The following is a 15,878-nucleotide window of genomic DNA, read 5'->3' on the forward strand; positions in this document are numbered from 1 at the left end:
GTCAATAATCCTTGCTTTTCGAAAACATGTCTAATTCTCTTTCTTTATTCTTCTATGGGAAAGTTGGATTTCCTTTCCTTTTTATGCAAAACACTCTTTTTTGTTCATTTCTTTTTTGGGGGGTAAGTCGGGAAGATCCCTCCCATTTGGCAACTAAAATACTTGAAAAATAGTATAATTTTTTCGCTCTTTGCCTCAAAATGGGGGCAAAAAAAGGCTGGACATCCCCACTTCTCTCTATTTACAAATTTGAACACGCTATTTATGCTGCGAAATCAATGTCATGTAAAGCTTATTACGAACCATCTTAATAATTTTAAATGACAAAGGGAAGAATACCACTTCCTATTATTTGACCAAGATAATTAATTATTTACTTGATCAAACAATTCATGATAAACATGCAATATTCCACAAATTAAAAATACAAATCTTGGGGCTTCAAATAAACATGAGAAATATCCCCTAGCATGTGTATACATGAATTGCAAAAGCCACCTAAGGTTACACTTGGGGGCTACAAAAATATAGGTCTCACCTCAACTTTCGTTTTGAAATAAGACCATATTTTGAAAAGTGATTTGAACGATTTTATAAATTATTCTAACACTCCACCAAACCTAAGTTTGATAAACATTCATGTTCAAACTACTGTGCTTATTTAATTGAAAGAACTTCAGTTTCAATCAGCAAAATATGACAATGATGACAAACACTAAAAAGAAAAACATAAACAAAATTAGATATACGAAAGTTTGCTCACATTTTCATATCTTTATTGAAATAAGTTGCAAATTACAACTTACCTTCATCAATCTTGGACAAAAAAAGTCACACTCAATTATGAGCTAGACTTTTCTTTCCATTTTGGGTCCAGTTTTTGAAAATAATATGATTATGTATTTTCCCTACTAGAAAAAGTGGCTTTTCAAAACAAACTTTCGGACCCTTTTCAAATTTTGAATTCTAGTTCGAAATAGCATGTGTTTAATAAAAAATAGTATTCAAAATTTCTTTTCTGCATTTTTGTTTCTTTTTTTTTCAAATAAATAAATTTTCAGATTCTCAATAATCGTTTGGATAATACATGTATATTTCCAAAAGGAGTAAACTAAGATTTGACTTCTTCTTAACTCGAACTTGTTCTCGTCTAGTCCTCCTGCGAATATTGGCTTAGGGACGGTAAACGAACCACCTACGAGACCAAAATCAAAGATTGATAAGAACAAAGAAAATATTTGATGTTATAAATTAACTTTGAGAATAAAATCACCGCAATGATCTTTACAAATTTTTAGACATTAGGTAAGATTACTAAACCTTAAATACAATTGTTTTTGGTTTGTAAACAAGCAAAGAACTAACTTGCTTTCTTGAACATGACTTTAACTAAAATGCAAAAACCATGTCATTGTCCTAAATATCTCAAAAAAATAGGATATATACATAGGTCCATCTCAATATCATGATTATATGAATGGCCTAAACAATAGCAAGTCATTAGAACTGCCCCAAATTGGGGGCTCCAAGACCTGTGAAATAGCAAGAATGCGCATAACTCGACACATGGGGGCTCTAATATCCACAAAAAAAAAGAGATATTCATGTCATTCGAGCTACTTTCGAGAATCGCCTAAACTACAAATGGTTTACGTAGATCTCGAGCCTTACAATTTTCAAATGCATCACAATGATTTAATATTCATTTTGTTCCTTAGAAACAAACTTGGCCATAGAAACAAACTACAAACATAAAACATATTCGAGCCATTTTCAAGTTCAACTTCAAAACTAATCGTAGCGCATAATTGTTGTTTCAATACTTCAATTTACTCTAAAGGTTAGAGAGTATGACTAGTATAGAGCAAAAGAAACAAAATCATGAGTCTCAAAATAGAATTAAAAAGCATACAACATACTTGCTCATACGAAAGTTTAGTACTCAATCATTCATCATGAAAATTGTATCAATAACATAAGACAAACAATTTCATGAGTTAGACTCCTAAATTCTAAATTAAGAGGTCTTCATTTTTCTCCATTGTTGCGCACAAGGAGGATAACATCTAATTTCTCGAGATTCAAATCATTAACAAAATATGAACTCAAAGAATTCGAAAGTAGCGAGGATAGAGGAAAAAAATTGAACAACATTCCATTTTCCCTCTTACTTGTTCTAACAAACGACCAATATTATTGGACTTAGCAAATTTCATTTGTTAAAGCTAGGAATGGTCGAAAACAGTTTAAACGCACTAGTTTAATCGTTTCCAAGATCCTAGTTGTTATCATAATAAGACAAAACATAGGATTTCTAGACCCATTTCAAGCAACATGAAAGGTCTAATTATTAAAAACAAACAAGTCATCGAAGTCACCCAACATTGAGGGCTATAATATTTGAAAAACATAAAATGGGGGCTCAAAAGCCCGAAGTATAGCCAAACTACTATAATTCGATGATGTCTTCAAGAATTTCCTAAACTAACTAGTTTTGTGTAAATCTTGAAATCACAGTTTTATAAGTGAATAATAATAACCATCGGTTATTTTTTATCATAAACAAAACCAATTTGTGCAACTTACGCGTGAAAAAATAAACATGAGTCGCAAGAACAATTTCATGCTATTATCAAAGTTCAAAATTTCATTTATAATTTTAATGCATAATTGTTGTTCTAAACAATTCAATTTACATTGAAATTAACAAGTATAGTCTATGTGAGCAAAAAGAAAAGAGAAATAAAGTTCAAGCACAAATTCAAAATTAAATGAACAAAAAAAAAACACATATATGCTTGTACATGCTCATACAGGATCAATACTTTACCACTTCACATGAAATTTGTTGAAATATATTGCTTAAACATGTCACAACAACAAGTAAACAAATTCATGAAAACAAGTCGAATAAAAAAACCCAACTTCTACTTAGGGTTCTTCATTCGGCTTTCTCCATTTTATTGACCAAGTTCAAAAAGTCTGGTAAAATAAAAGGAGCAAGATTTACTTTCCTTAGCTTCAAAAGACAGCCAAAAAATGGAAAGAGATTAAAATTGGAGAAAGAGGAGAAGAAGAGAGTGAGCTGTAGATCGCGCTTCTCCAACTCTTTTTACTAATTAAAATGTTGCGCGTGGCATCCCAGCGCAACCTAGTTTCTTGCGCGCGCCTGGCTAGCGCGACCCACTAAGTTGCACACGGTCACTGGTCACTTAAAAGACCAGTACCAGATTTCGATCCGTTTGATTTATTTTTAACGGTTTTTGCTCGTTATTAGACGTAATGGCGCGCAAATTATCGAAATCTTTTTAATTGCTTTGCATTTTGTAGTTTATTTTCTTCTTTGATAGTTTTTTGCACCATCCTGCATGCACACCGTGCTTTGTGCCTGCCCTAAGCATATGTTTTGGACGTTTTTCGCGAGCGTGTCTTAAAACGTTCTGTAGTGGTGCTTTACGTAAAAGCTCCCATAGACAGGTTTGTCATTTTACTATACTGACTTTAGAAATGTCACATTCTTTTCTTTGTTTTATGCGGTCATAGCAAAAAGGATGGCGTTATCATACAGCGTAAAATTGTATGGCGTAGGTGTTGCGTAAAATTTCACCTCTTCCCAGCACTGTGATCTACCTCCCGTACCTTAAACGATAGAATTTCTAACTTTCTTTAGGTGTTAGCTAAAACGAATTGACTGGCGCGCTGAACCATTCGAGAACAGACACTTCTACGATTGGAAGCAAATACGGTAGTTAATGAGCTTACTTGCTTACCGTACAGTTAGGGTGTTCATCCACCCCCTGTATAAAGAGCGACGTGCGATGTCGCATCTATTTAGGCACGTACCCCCAATCCTGAGACACGTGTTTTCATCTTGTGGACAAAACTGCTGAGAGAGTTGCCGATTTTCTTCTCCCTCACTGGATTTGGATATATGCCTCCAGTCCTGAGACATGTATTTCTATCTTGTGGACATCGAATACTGCGTTTTGACAAGCGAGTGTCAAGGACTTTATTCACGTTTTAGGCTACGAATGCCGAAACACCTCCCCTTTTATCATCTTTTTAACTTGTTAAAATCAGGCTAAATTTTCAATGACATATCCAGGGACTTTAGACCAACGATGCTATAATTTAGAGGATATCATCCCTTTTAATCCTTTTTAAACCGATTTCTTCTCATGACTTGACATCACTTAGGACAGCCTTTACTTTTAAAAGCGTTCTACATTTACAAAGGATTAATTTAGATTCTTTAGCATGTTAAGACTAGAAAATACTTTTTCTAGCCTTAATAGCTACTTGTCTCAAAACACTTAGCGAATCAAGGATTGTTTCGACATCCTTAACATTACTGAAAGATTCTCTATTCTTGGGGAACTTCGCAGACTGAGTCTTGGATTTATTTCCTTGAATACTTTGATCCTCATCTATTCTAGACTCGATCAAAGTGGGGGCTAACTGTAGACACCTACTGTTGGCCTCCTGTCCCGACAGGAAGTGCTATGATGATAAATAAAACCATCTTTGTGTTGGATCAACGTGAAGAATGCTTATGGACAAATGATTAAATCACGAGAATGCAAAATGACTAGCCTAACCCAAAACAAAATGAATTAAGGTCCAAAATAACTAAGCCCGATCATAATTAGGCTTAAGCCTGAGCTTAAAACCTAATTATGACGGATTTAGAGGCGCCTAGGTTAAAAATCAATGCTGCCGCAGAGAAATTCTTGCGCATCTCAATAAGTCGCGCTGGTCTGATGCGCGCAACTTAATTAGTTTCGCGTGACATCCAGCGCAACTGCTAGTGATGCGCTTGCGGAAGATTCAGAATTTCATAAAAATATAAAATCGAATCTTACCATAATGCCACGCGCAAGACGTTCAGTTGCGCTGCCTAAAGCAGCGCATCTAAATCACTTGCGTTGGGATGTCGCGCGCAGCTCATTCAGATGCGCGCGACACCTGCTGCAGCAGAATGCTCAAAACCCTAAACATATCCATTCTCTATAAATAGAGGCTTAATACGAGGCTTCAACAGAAAGAAATTAACCTAAAACTCTGGTAGAAACTTTGTGAACTTGTGTACTATCAAACCCTCTTGTCCTAAACACTCACCCCCTCAATACTTGTTACTACGGTTGAGGTTCCCGAACAAGAAGGAGTCCATAAGTGTTCTAAACGAAGATCTAGCAAGGAAAAGTGGTAAATTCCCGAGCACTTAGATCAATCACCTTTATTTTCTTGTTTAAATAACTTTTAATTAATTAATTAGTGTTGTTTGATATCTTAAAATGAACTTTTAATTAATTAATTCCACATAGTATCTTGTGTTAAACAAAGAATAGAATTGAATAAATTTATTGTTGATTGATCACTTAAGCCAAGGCGAATCTTGTTTATTTTTGTTCTTTTTACAAATATTGATTAAATAAAGATAACGACTTTTGTAATGTAATTCCTACATGATTGACGAGTGTAAATAAAATCAACTAACTTAGTTTTTAGGTGTCACGTTGTATGTATTGTTTGGTGATGAAATTGTGAAAATAGAAGAGCTAGTAGAGGCCGCACTAGGACTAGAATAACGATTTTTCCCTAAAAGAAACGTTATTTTAGTACCCTCGCTCCCAAACTCATCTCTGGTACACGTAGACCAATTTGGGCATGGGTAAACTTACGATTCGTGCTAAATATCCCTTGAACTCTACTTGGGAGAAAGGCATGAACGAGGTTTATGAGTTTTCCTAAAATTCATTGGCGATTCCTTACTTGTTTCTTATAAAAAAGCGTGATGATAGGATCAACTTTAATTCAAGGTCCCCCAAATAGTTAGAAATTCTAATCCTAATACACCCTAACAAGTGTAAAGTCCTAGGCCTTTAAAGGGCCATGGGCATTTAAGGAGAAGGATCTCCTACGATGGGCACACTCTCCTTATAATATGGGATGTGGTAAAGCAAGCTGAAAATCTGTTTGGTTCCGTGGTTTCCAAATATGCCATATAGCGATCGAAAAAATGATGCTCCTATTGCCTCTAAGAGAAAGATTATAATTAATCCACCCATCCCAATCAATGTTAAAAAAGATGTGATAATTGAACTTGTTATCCAATTTATTTCCTCCAAAAATTCTAGACAAAAACACCTTAGAATTAATGCAGTCCCTAAAAAGGTGCAAATGGTTCTCCTCATTTAAGCTACATCTTGAACAAATGGGATCAAAATTGGGAATGGTATGGGCTAGCAGCGTAGCTGCTGGAAGGATATGATGTGCAATGTTCCATATAAGCATTTTATACTTGTTATGGAATTTGCAACTTCCATATATTCTTCCTGTTGATAGAGGGAGCAGAGGGGTTACTATTAAAATTGCAGCAAAGCTTATAAGCACTTCAAATAGAAAAAGAGCCATTCGATTCTAATCCCCAACAATTAGCATCCTTCATGTCACTAAGTCTAGGGAGGGGGATATTATTAATAATAGAGCAAAGAGAATCCAGAATGACATCCGGATTTCCTAAGTCTATTATGGCTAATGTTAACCCCCAAATACTTTCCAAACGAAGGAGCACCTTGAATGTTAGTCGCACTAAGGATAGCCAACTTAAGAGAGAGACACATTTTAGGAGGGAAAATGACTCTAGACTTAGAAGGGGTAATAAAAAGACCGAACTTAGTGCCAAATTCTAGGAGAGTATTTTTGATGACTTCAACATTATTCACTGAAGCTCTACGAAAAAGAAAGACATTATTAGCATAAAAAAGGTGGGAAATATTCACATCTCTATCAATATTGAGAGGAATCCATTCACCACACCCAACTTTTTTCTCTATCATTAAAGACAATCTCTCAAGACAAAGAACAAAAATATAAGACGAGAGGGGGTCCCCTTGCCTAATACCTCAAGAAGGAGTAAAACTTTCTGTGATATGACCATTCCACAAGATGGAAATGGAGGGAGTAGTGATACCACTCAAGATTAAGCTAATGAGATTATTAGGGAAATTAAGGCCAAGCAAAGTTTCCCGAATAAAACCCCATTCCAAACTATCATAGGCCTTAGAGATGTCGATTTTAAAAGCCATTAAATGTTTTTTACTAGATTTTTGAAGAGATGAGCTATTTCCTTGATAACAAGAATGTTTTCATCAATAGATCTCCCTTCAACAAAACTAAATTGAACCAGATTAATTAACTCCCCTAGCAACGGCTTAATCCTATTAGCTATGACTTAAGTGGTGATTTTATAAATGGAATTACAAAGCCCAATAGAACGAAAATCATTCATGGTAGATGGATGATCCTTCTTAGGAATTAGCGAGATATACGACTCGTTAATGACACTAGGAATCTTACCCTCCCTAAAGCACTTGGTAACAAGATCAATAATCGAATTCCCCACCACATCCCAATATTTTTGGAAGAAAATAGGTTGAATGCCATCGGGAACAGGACATTTCATCGGAGCCATAGTGTTTACTGCAATTTTAACTTCTGAAGAGCTAACCATACTAGCAAAAAAAAAAACTCTATCAGTATCCGAAATAAAAGCATTGGGAGTGAAAGAAACTATCCTGGGTTGCACAGCTTGTTTGGAAGAGAAAATGGAAACAAAATAATTAACACACACTTTTTTAAGCATATCCTGATCATTAATCCACATCCTATTCTCATCTTTAAGGCTAAGAATCTTACCCTTAATGTTTTTAATACAAGCTAAAATATGAAAATATTTAGTATTCCAATCCCCGTATTTTCTCCAATCAACACCAGCCTTTTGAGCCCATTTAATTCTTTCCAATTTCAGCACACCATTAAGTTCATGCAGCAAGGATTTTTCTAAGTTAACAGGAAAAGCAGAATGTCGAATGCTAAGACTCTTTTGAATCCCATGAATCCCGGGCAACTAGCCTATTCTTGTCATTTATTTCTGTATTAAAAACATTCTTAATCCAGATCATTAATAAAAAAATTCTTGGCCCTATTAAAATTATTTCCCCCTTTCCTCTACGTAGTAGCAAAAAACTCATCTGGGTTATGCAACCAAATTTCATTGCATCTAAACGGAAAATTTCCTTTAGAAACAATACTCCCAGTATCGACAAAAATTGGATATTGGTCAGAATAAGTTTTGACAAGATGGTATACTTGAGTTTGAGGGTGAGTCTTCATCCATTCAACGTTAGATAGGGCCCTATCGAGCCTTTCTCTGATCAAGTGTAAGCCATCACGCCCATTATCCCAGGTAAACCTAACCGTTGAAGTTTAAGTCGATTAAGCCAGCCGAGTCAGTCTATTTAAAGAAATTCTTGCCTTAAGAGTTTGTAATAGGCCTACTGCCCATTTTTTCATTTTTATTGACAATTTCATTCATGTCACCCATGACTAACGATTGGGTGGAAGGAGGAGGAGGACTGTCCATTAAATTATTCCAAAGGTTGGACTTCTCACTCGTCCCTGAAGGCGCATGTATGCCCGTAAGGAGAAACTCCGAGCTTGATGAGTGTCATTTATGGCACTCTTAGGCTAGGTTTTCTTTATAGTCTTATTCTCATTTTTAGTCCTTTTTGCCGTGTTTTTACATAATAATGCTTGCTTTGCGTGTTTGTGTGTAAGTTTAGAGAAATGCATGCTTTTAATGGTTTTCTTATCATTTTGTTCATTTCTCGACCATTTATCTCGATTCTTTGTTTCCTTGACTTGTTTTGTAGGTGTGTTTAGTTTCCCGAGGTATGATTGATCACCAAGGAGAAAGCTCGAGCGCATTTCAAGAAAGTTCACTAGTAGAAAAAACCAATTTGGAAGCCCTAAATTGGAAGCGGTTTTTCAATTCCGCTTCCAAAAACCCACAAAAACCCTCCAAAAAAAAAACCAAAGATTTGCAAAGGAAAGCGGTTCGAACCGAACCGCTTCCATAAATCAAAGGGGAAGCGGTTCAAACCGCTTCCTTTTTAAAAAAAATTTGCCGCCCAGCACAAAAACCATTCTCTATTTTTCGATCTCCCTAATCTCATTTTTCATTCCAAATTCACATTTCCCTCCACTCCTCTCATACTTTCGTTTCCCTCTCATTTCAGTCCGATGAGACTGTACCACCACCAACACCACTCCTTCTCTGTTCGTGGGTGTTGCTGCTGGTCGTGGTTGTTGCTGCGGGGTTGCTGGTGCTCGTAGGTGGTTGCGGGGGTGTTGTGCTGTGGTGGAGCTGGTCGTGTTGCTGTGGTTGTTGCTATGGTGTTGCTGCATGTGGGTGGGTTGCTGCAGCCGGAAGCTGATGGTGTTCGTGGTGTTGCATCTCAGGTTTGCTGTTGTGTTCACCTCTCCTCCCTGCCGTAAGTACCTAGCACCACCACTACACCTCCCTCTCTCACTCCACATTCCTTCTCTTTCTCACTCTCAAATTAGGGTGAGTTGTTGCTCAATTTTACTTTCATTTGATATAATTGTTTGTTTATTCCAAACTTAAAAGTTAGGGTTTCAAATTTAGTTAACACAATTTTTACTTAATTGTTTAATTAATTGTTTGTTTATTTCATATTGTTAATTTTTTGTTTAATTGTTTACATGTTATATATTTATATGTTCTGTGAATTAAAGTAGCTTTAAAGTAATTTTATTGAATATATTACTTGTTAGTTAACTAGTTAGTTTGTTAAAATTTGTTAGTAAAATATAATTTATGAATGGATTGTTATGAATGAATGTATGGATCGTAAAGTAACATTAGTTTGCTTGTAGTTACTCTAATTAGCACTATATAAATGAATGAACTTGTGTATTGTTGAATGTCAAATAAATGCAAATTATTGAATGCTTGCATCATCATTTGCCTAGATACCCGTTCGACTCTTTCTTATTAGGAGAAAGTCTTGAATAGTCCCCGGTTGGGACTGTTCTTGGACGTTTAATCTCACTTAGGTAGTGAATGTATGTCTCTTTTTCGATTTTAAGGAATATCCCGGCTTATCATTTTCCCACCTTGTTCTCTAGGTGCATATGTAGGTAAGTTATTACCTACATAGTGTACTTGGAGAACAGGGGGTAAATGCTGCCGTATTTTCCCTAAAATTGGAAAGTTGACATACATTCACTAGTGAGATTAAACGTTCAAGGATGGGTTAGGTTGGAGTGATAAGGACCTTTTTGGAGCATTCATTTTTACGCAATATGAATGATATATATGGATTGTACTCTGATTGACATCATAAATGTGTTGGTATGCTTAATCATATATGTATTGGTATGCTTAAAGGCAATTTAAAACGTCGATGGATCGCGGTTGGATGTATGGTAGACGTGATACATTGGAATTCTTTAATGGTGTTCAAGAGTTTTGCACGACTGCTTCACAATATCAGCTCAGAACGGGTGTCAATGCCCTTTATTGCTCTTGTGTGAATTGTAATAATGTCACATTGGTCGATAGTGTTGATACTATCATGGTTCATGTACAATGTCATGGGTTTAGGCCTCAATATCATGTGTGGGTTTGGCACGGTGAAAAGGGATCGTATAGAGAGAATGTTATTGGAAATGATACGCATGATAAGAGCGCCGAGATTCGTGTGGAAGAGGAATATGGGACTGATGATGGTGGAGATGGGGATGAGGGGAGGGATGAGATTGAGGATGGTGGCGTTGATCACTTGGATGAGATGATGCATGATGTTGAAGGTGACTTTGGGGACCGATCCGATGTATTTGAGTCCTTATCAGAGGCATCCAAAAAGCCTTTGTATCCCGGGTCCAAAAAATACACAAAACTCTCGGCCGTGCTAACACTTTTTAACATTAAGTCAAAGCATAACTAGAGTGAAACTAGTTTCACTTCTTTGTTGACTGCGTTATGTGACATGTTGCCAGAAGGGAATGAACTTCCTAATTCCTACTATTATGCAAAGAAACTCATGTGTCCATTTGGTTTGGAGTATAAAAAGATTCGTAAACTCATGTGTCCATGTGTCCATTTGGTTTGGAGTATAAAAAGAAACTCATGAAACGCAAATACGTAATGCTTTCACTTTTGATAACGGGGCCAAGGCAACTTGGAAACGACATTGATGTTTACCTTGAGCCCCTTGTTGATGATCTGAGAAAGATGTGGGATGAAGGAGTTTCCGTTTATGATGCCCATAAGAACGAGATGTTCCTATTGCGTGCAGCCTTGTTGTGGACTATTAATGATTTTCCAGCATATGGCAACCTGTCGGGGTACAAGAACAAAGGGCACAAAGCATGTCCCATTAGTGTCGATGACACACCGAACGTGTACCTTGATCACTACGGCAAATATGTGTACGTGAGGACTCGAAGATTTCTTAGGCGAGATCACCCATATCATAGGCAGAAAAAGGCCTTCAATGGGAAAGTAGAAGAGGATGCTGCTCCTAGGCCATTAAGTGGAACAGAGGTTTATGTTCGAGTGAAGGGTATACCAACTGTTTTTGGTAAAACATCAAAACTTGTTGATCCACATGCTCTCTTTAAAAAGGAATCAATCTTTTGGAAGCTTGAGTAAAGGAAAGAACATGATGTCAGACATTGTCTCGATGTGATGCATATAGAGAAGAATGTTTGTGATGCAATTGTTGGGACAATTATGAACATTCCAGGCAAAACAAAGGATGGAAAGGGTGCACGATTAGATTTGGAAGTGTGGGGGGTTCGTCCGGAATTGTGGGTTAAGCCAAAGGCAGGGAAGGCAAAGGAAAAGGAAAAGGGAAGCGAAGATGCTGGCAAAACACATAAGGGGAAGCGCAAGGGAAAGGCCACGGGTGTATCAAAGAAGATAGATGATGGACCCGGCAAGAAGGAAAAGGTTTATTTACCTCCAGCATGCTACACATTGTCAAAGGAATAAAAACGAAAGTTCTGTGCTTGTTTGTATGACATCAAGCTTCCATCTGATTTCTCGTCAAACATGAAAAGATTCGTTTCCTTAAATAAAGAATTGAAGTTGACAAGTATGAAATCCCATGATTGTCACATGATGATGCAAGTATTTCTACTCATTGCAATTCGTGTTATTTTATCGAAGCACGTTAGAGAAGCTATTACTAGTCTTTGTTCGTTTTTCAATACTATATGCAGCAAAGTGCTTGATCCTTTTACACTTGATGCTCTCCAAGCAAATGTTGTTGTTACTTTGTGCAAATTTGAGATGTATTTCCCGCCGTCACTTTTTGACATAATGGTGCATTTGATTCTTCATTTGGTTCATGAGATTAACTTGTGCGGTCCAGTCTTTATGAGATGGTGCTACCCTTTTGAAAGACACATGGGTACATTGCAAGATAAAGTTAGAAATCCAGCCCATCCGGAAGGTAGTATGATTCAAGGGGTTGTTGCTGAGGAGATTGGTAATTTTGTTGCGGAGTATGTTGCCATTGCCGAACATATTGGGCTTCCCACTTCCCGACATGAAGGGAGACTTGATGGTCATGGCACAATCGGGTCGAAACGGATTTCACCCACTCGAGAACAATTCTTGCAAGCTTAGATATTTGTGCTTCATCATGTTGCGGAGGTTCACAGATATTTAGAAGAACACATGGAAAGTTTGTGAGTTGAATTTCCATCAAAAGGGGAAAGGGCACTAATGCAGTTGCATAATAAGACGTTTGTGACGTGGTTTCATGATCGAGTGATGCGTCAATTGGATGACAGTGTCTCTGATACAATAAAGTGGCTAGCTTATGGTCCAAAGGAATATGTTCATTCATTTGAGGGATATGACATAAATGGGTATATATTTTGGACTGAGCGTCGGGATCAGGAATCCTCATCGACTCAAAATATTGGTGTGACTCTAGTGGCTTCATCAAGAGAGTTTTCAAGTGCAAAGGATACATCACTAGTTAACGCACTATTATCCTACTATGATCGAATTCAGGAAATATGGGAATTGGATTACTGTAAGTTCAAGGTAGGTCTTTTCAAGTGCAAATGGATCGATAATAATAGGCGCAACGTAAGACATGATGACTTCACTCTTGTAGACCTTGGCTATTTGCGGGATAGTTTGGAACCATTCATCCTTGCGTCACAAGCTAAGCAAGTGTTCTATGTAACCGACCCAGCCGATTCAAAATGGTCTACCGTCTTAGCTAGCAAACGAAGGATTTTAGGGGTTGGAGATGTGGAAGACGAGGAAGAATATGATGCGTTTGATGATTCTCCCCCTTTCACTGCTCCTACAGGTTATATAGCAAATGATGTAGATAATGATGCAAATTATATTCGATGTGACCACAACGAGGGAATACTCGAATGAGGTACTTTATTTTTGCGTTTTTGAACTTAATTCGCTCTTACAATCTTGTTTGGGCATGAAATCAAGTACTTGTAAGCAATTTCAACTTAATTCAAAGTAAGAACCTCATTTAGGCCATTTTGAACTTATTTTGCTCCTAGAAGCTTGTTATTGCATTAAAACAATTACTTGTGATCATTTTGGACTTATAAAGATGTTATGTATACCAATTATGAGTTTTTAGATGAATTACATGTGATTTTTAATGACTATGTAGAATAAGGGACGTAAGAACCTCATTTTAGGCCATTTTGAACTTATTTTGCTCCTAGAAGCTTGTTTTTGCATGAGAACAATTACTTGTGAGCATTTTGTACTTATAAACATGTTATATATACGTAATATGAGTTGTTAGCTGAATTAGATATAGACATTTAATGACTATTTAAAATTAGGGAAGTTAGAACCTCATTTGAGCCATTTTGAATTTATTTCGCTCCTAGGAGCTTCTGCAACTTGAAAACAATTACTTGTGAGCATTTTGTACTTATAAACATGTTATATATACCAATTATGAGTTGTTAGATGAATTAGATGTGAATTTGTTTTCAAAACAAAGAAGTTGGGTAACTGTTTGGCTATTTTAGGTACTCACCATTAATTTGATTGTCTTTAATGATGACTAATGATTTGGTTTGCTTGTGATGTTAGGTGTGTATATATAATGGGAAATGATGATGAGTACCTTCATTGTGATGACAATATGGATGATGAAGACCATGGAAATTCTCAATCTGATGATGAGGCATATGATATCAATAAGGAGACAGATTCGGGCGAACCAGAAGACCAAGCTCACGATGAGTTGCTACGTAGGCTTGAAGAATACGAGAGATCAGCTGAATGTGCCCCCTATTGCGGATAATGTTGTTACCGAGTTTGTAACTGATTCACAAGGACAAAGGTAAACACAAACTCAATTGAAGACCACCGTTGGTGGAGGGGGGGTAAAGGCACCGGTGAAGAGAAAGGGACGGGGTGCAACAAAAGCTTTTAAGAAACCCGGGTTTCCCATGGATCTCGAGTGGGATGAGTTTGATCAACCTACTGGCCAATGGCTCCGCCAATATTCTAGTCACATTGGCATACTTACTCGTAAAATACCCATTACACTTGATTGGGCCGAGGTACCCGAAGGGTTGCTTCAGACTTTTTGGGATGATACAATGGTAAGTGGTTTTATTTCCGATTAGCTTTGTATATGTAAATGATTAGTGAAGTGGCAAATGTTGCACGGAAAAAAAAAAAAAAAAAGTCAAGTGGCAAGGTTCTGCCGCTGCCCGGGCTTGCTGTAGCTTCCTGTGCAGCTGCCTGGGCTGCAGCAGCACCCAGGACAGCTGCTTGGGCTGCTGCAGCTGCCTGGGGTGCTGTTGTAGCTCCCTGTGCAGCTGGTCTGGGCAGCTTCCTGGGCTGCTACAGCTGGCCTGGCAGTTGCCTGGGGTGCTGCTGTAGCTGGCCTGGGCAGCTGCCTGGGGTGCTGTTACAGCTTCCTGTGCAGCTGCCTAGGGTGCTGCTGCAGCTCCCTGGGTAGTTACAGCTGGTCTGGGCAGCTGCCTGGGCTAATGCACTGGCTTAGGAAGCTGCCTGGGCTACAGCTTGTGGTCCCTGTTTTTTTTTGTTTTTTTTTATTTTTTTTATTTTTTTTCTTTATTTTGCCATTGCCTAACGAGGACGTTTTCATATAATGTTCCAGAGTGTGTTCAATATTGTTGATGAGCCGGCCAAGAGAAAATCTTTTTTCGCATTTGTATAAGAGAGGTTCAAAAACTTTAAAAGTTCCTTGAGAACAAGATGGATCCATAAGACAAGACGGAAAAGTTCAAAGAAAAAAAGTGAAAGCTAATGGAGAACAGGAGGAACCTGAGAAGAAACCATGGGATGTATATCCACAAATAACGGTGATGGAGTGGGAGAAGTTTGTGGCAAAATCAACTAGTTTTATTGCACTTGTATGTAGTTATCTATCTATCAATTAGAGTTGACAAATAAATATGGTTCAATACAAATAATGATGCTAACATTTCGTAATGTGTAGGAAAAAAGTGAGCAAGCTAGAATCAATGCGGGGAAGAAATTGTATAGCCATCATATGGGTTGTAAGACATTTGCGGAAAGTAGACCAAAGTGGATCAAAGAGGGTCTATACCCCACATCAAAGCTATGAACATCTGATAAACCAATGTCGTCCACGGTCTCCACTTTGGTATGTCGTGTAATTGATTGGTGGTGTGCTATGCATGGTATCGACAAGGGCACCTACAAGTATGTCATCTCGCATCCGGATACTAAAGTTATAGCAGATGCACTTGTGAGCAATCTATGATACTTATGATAATATTACAACCTTATTATTATGTATTTTCATATAAACTACAACCTAACTTTGAACTGGAATTTTTTGGTGTTGTTACAGCTCGAGCATACGTCGGAAGTGGTTGAAGGCAAGCTCACTCCAAGCATAGACAACGATCCTTTCACCTTAGCTCTTGGAAAACCATATCACCCTAGGCGAGTTATTGGATCGGGAGGAAAACAACTAGGGTGGGAAAAGGTGATGGGTCCA

This window comes from Chenopodium album, chromosome 16 (genome assembly GCF_948465745.1).
Source record: "Chenopodium album chromosome 16, dcCheAlbu1.1, whole genome shotgun sequence".
NCBI lineage: Eukaryota > Viridiplantae > Streptophyta > Magnoliopsida > Caryophyllales > Amaranthaceae > Chenopodium > Chenopodium album.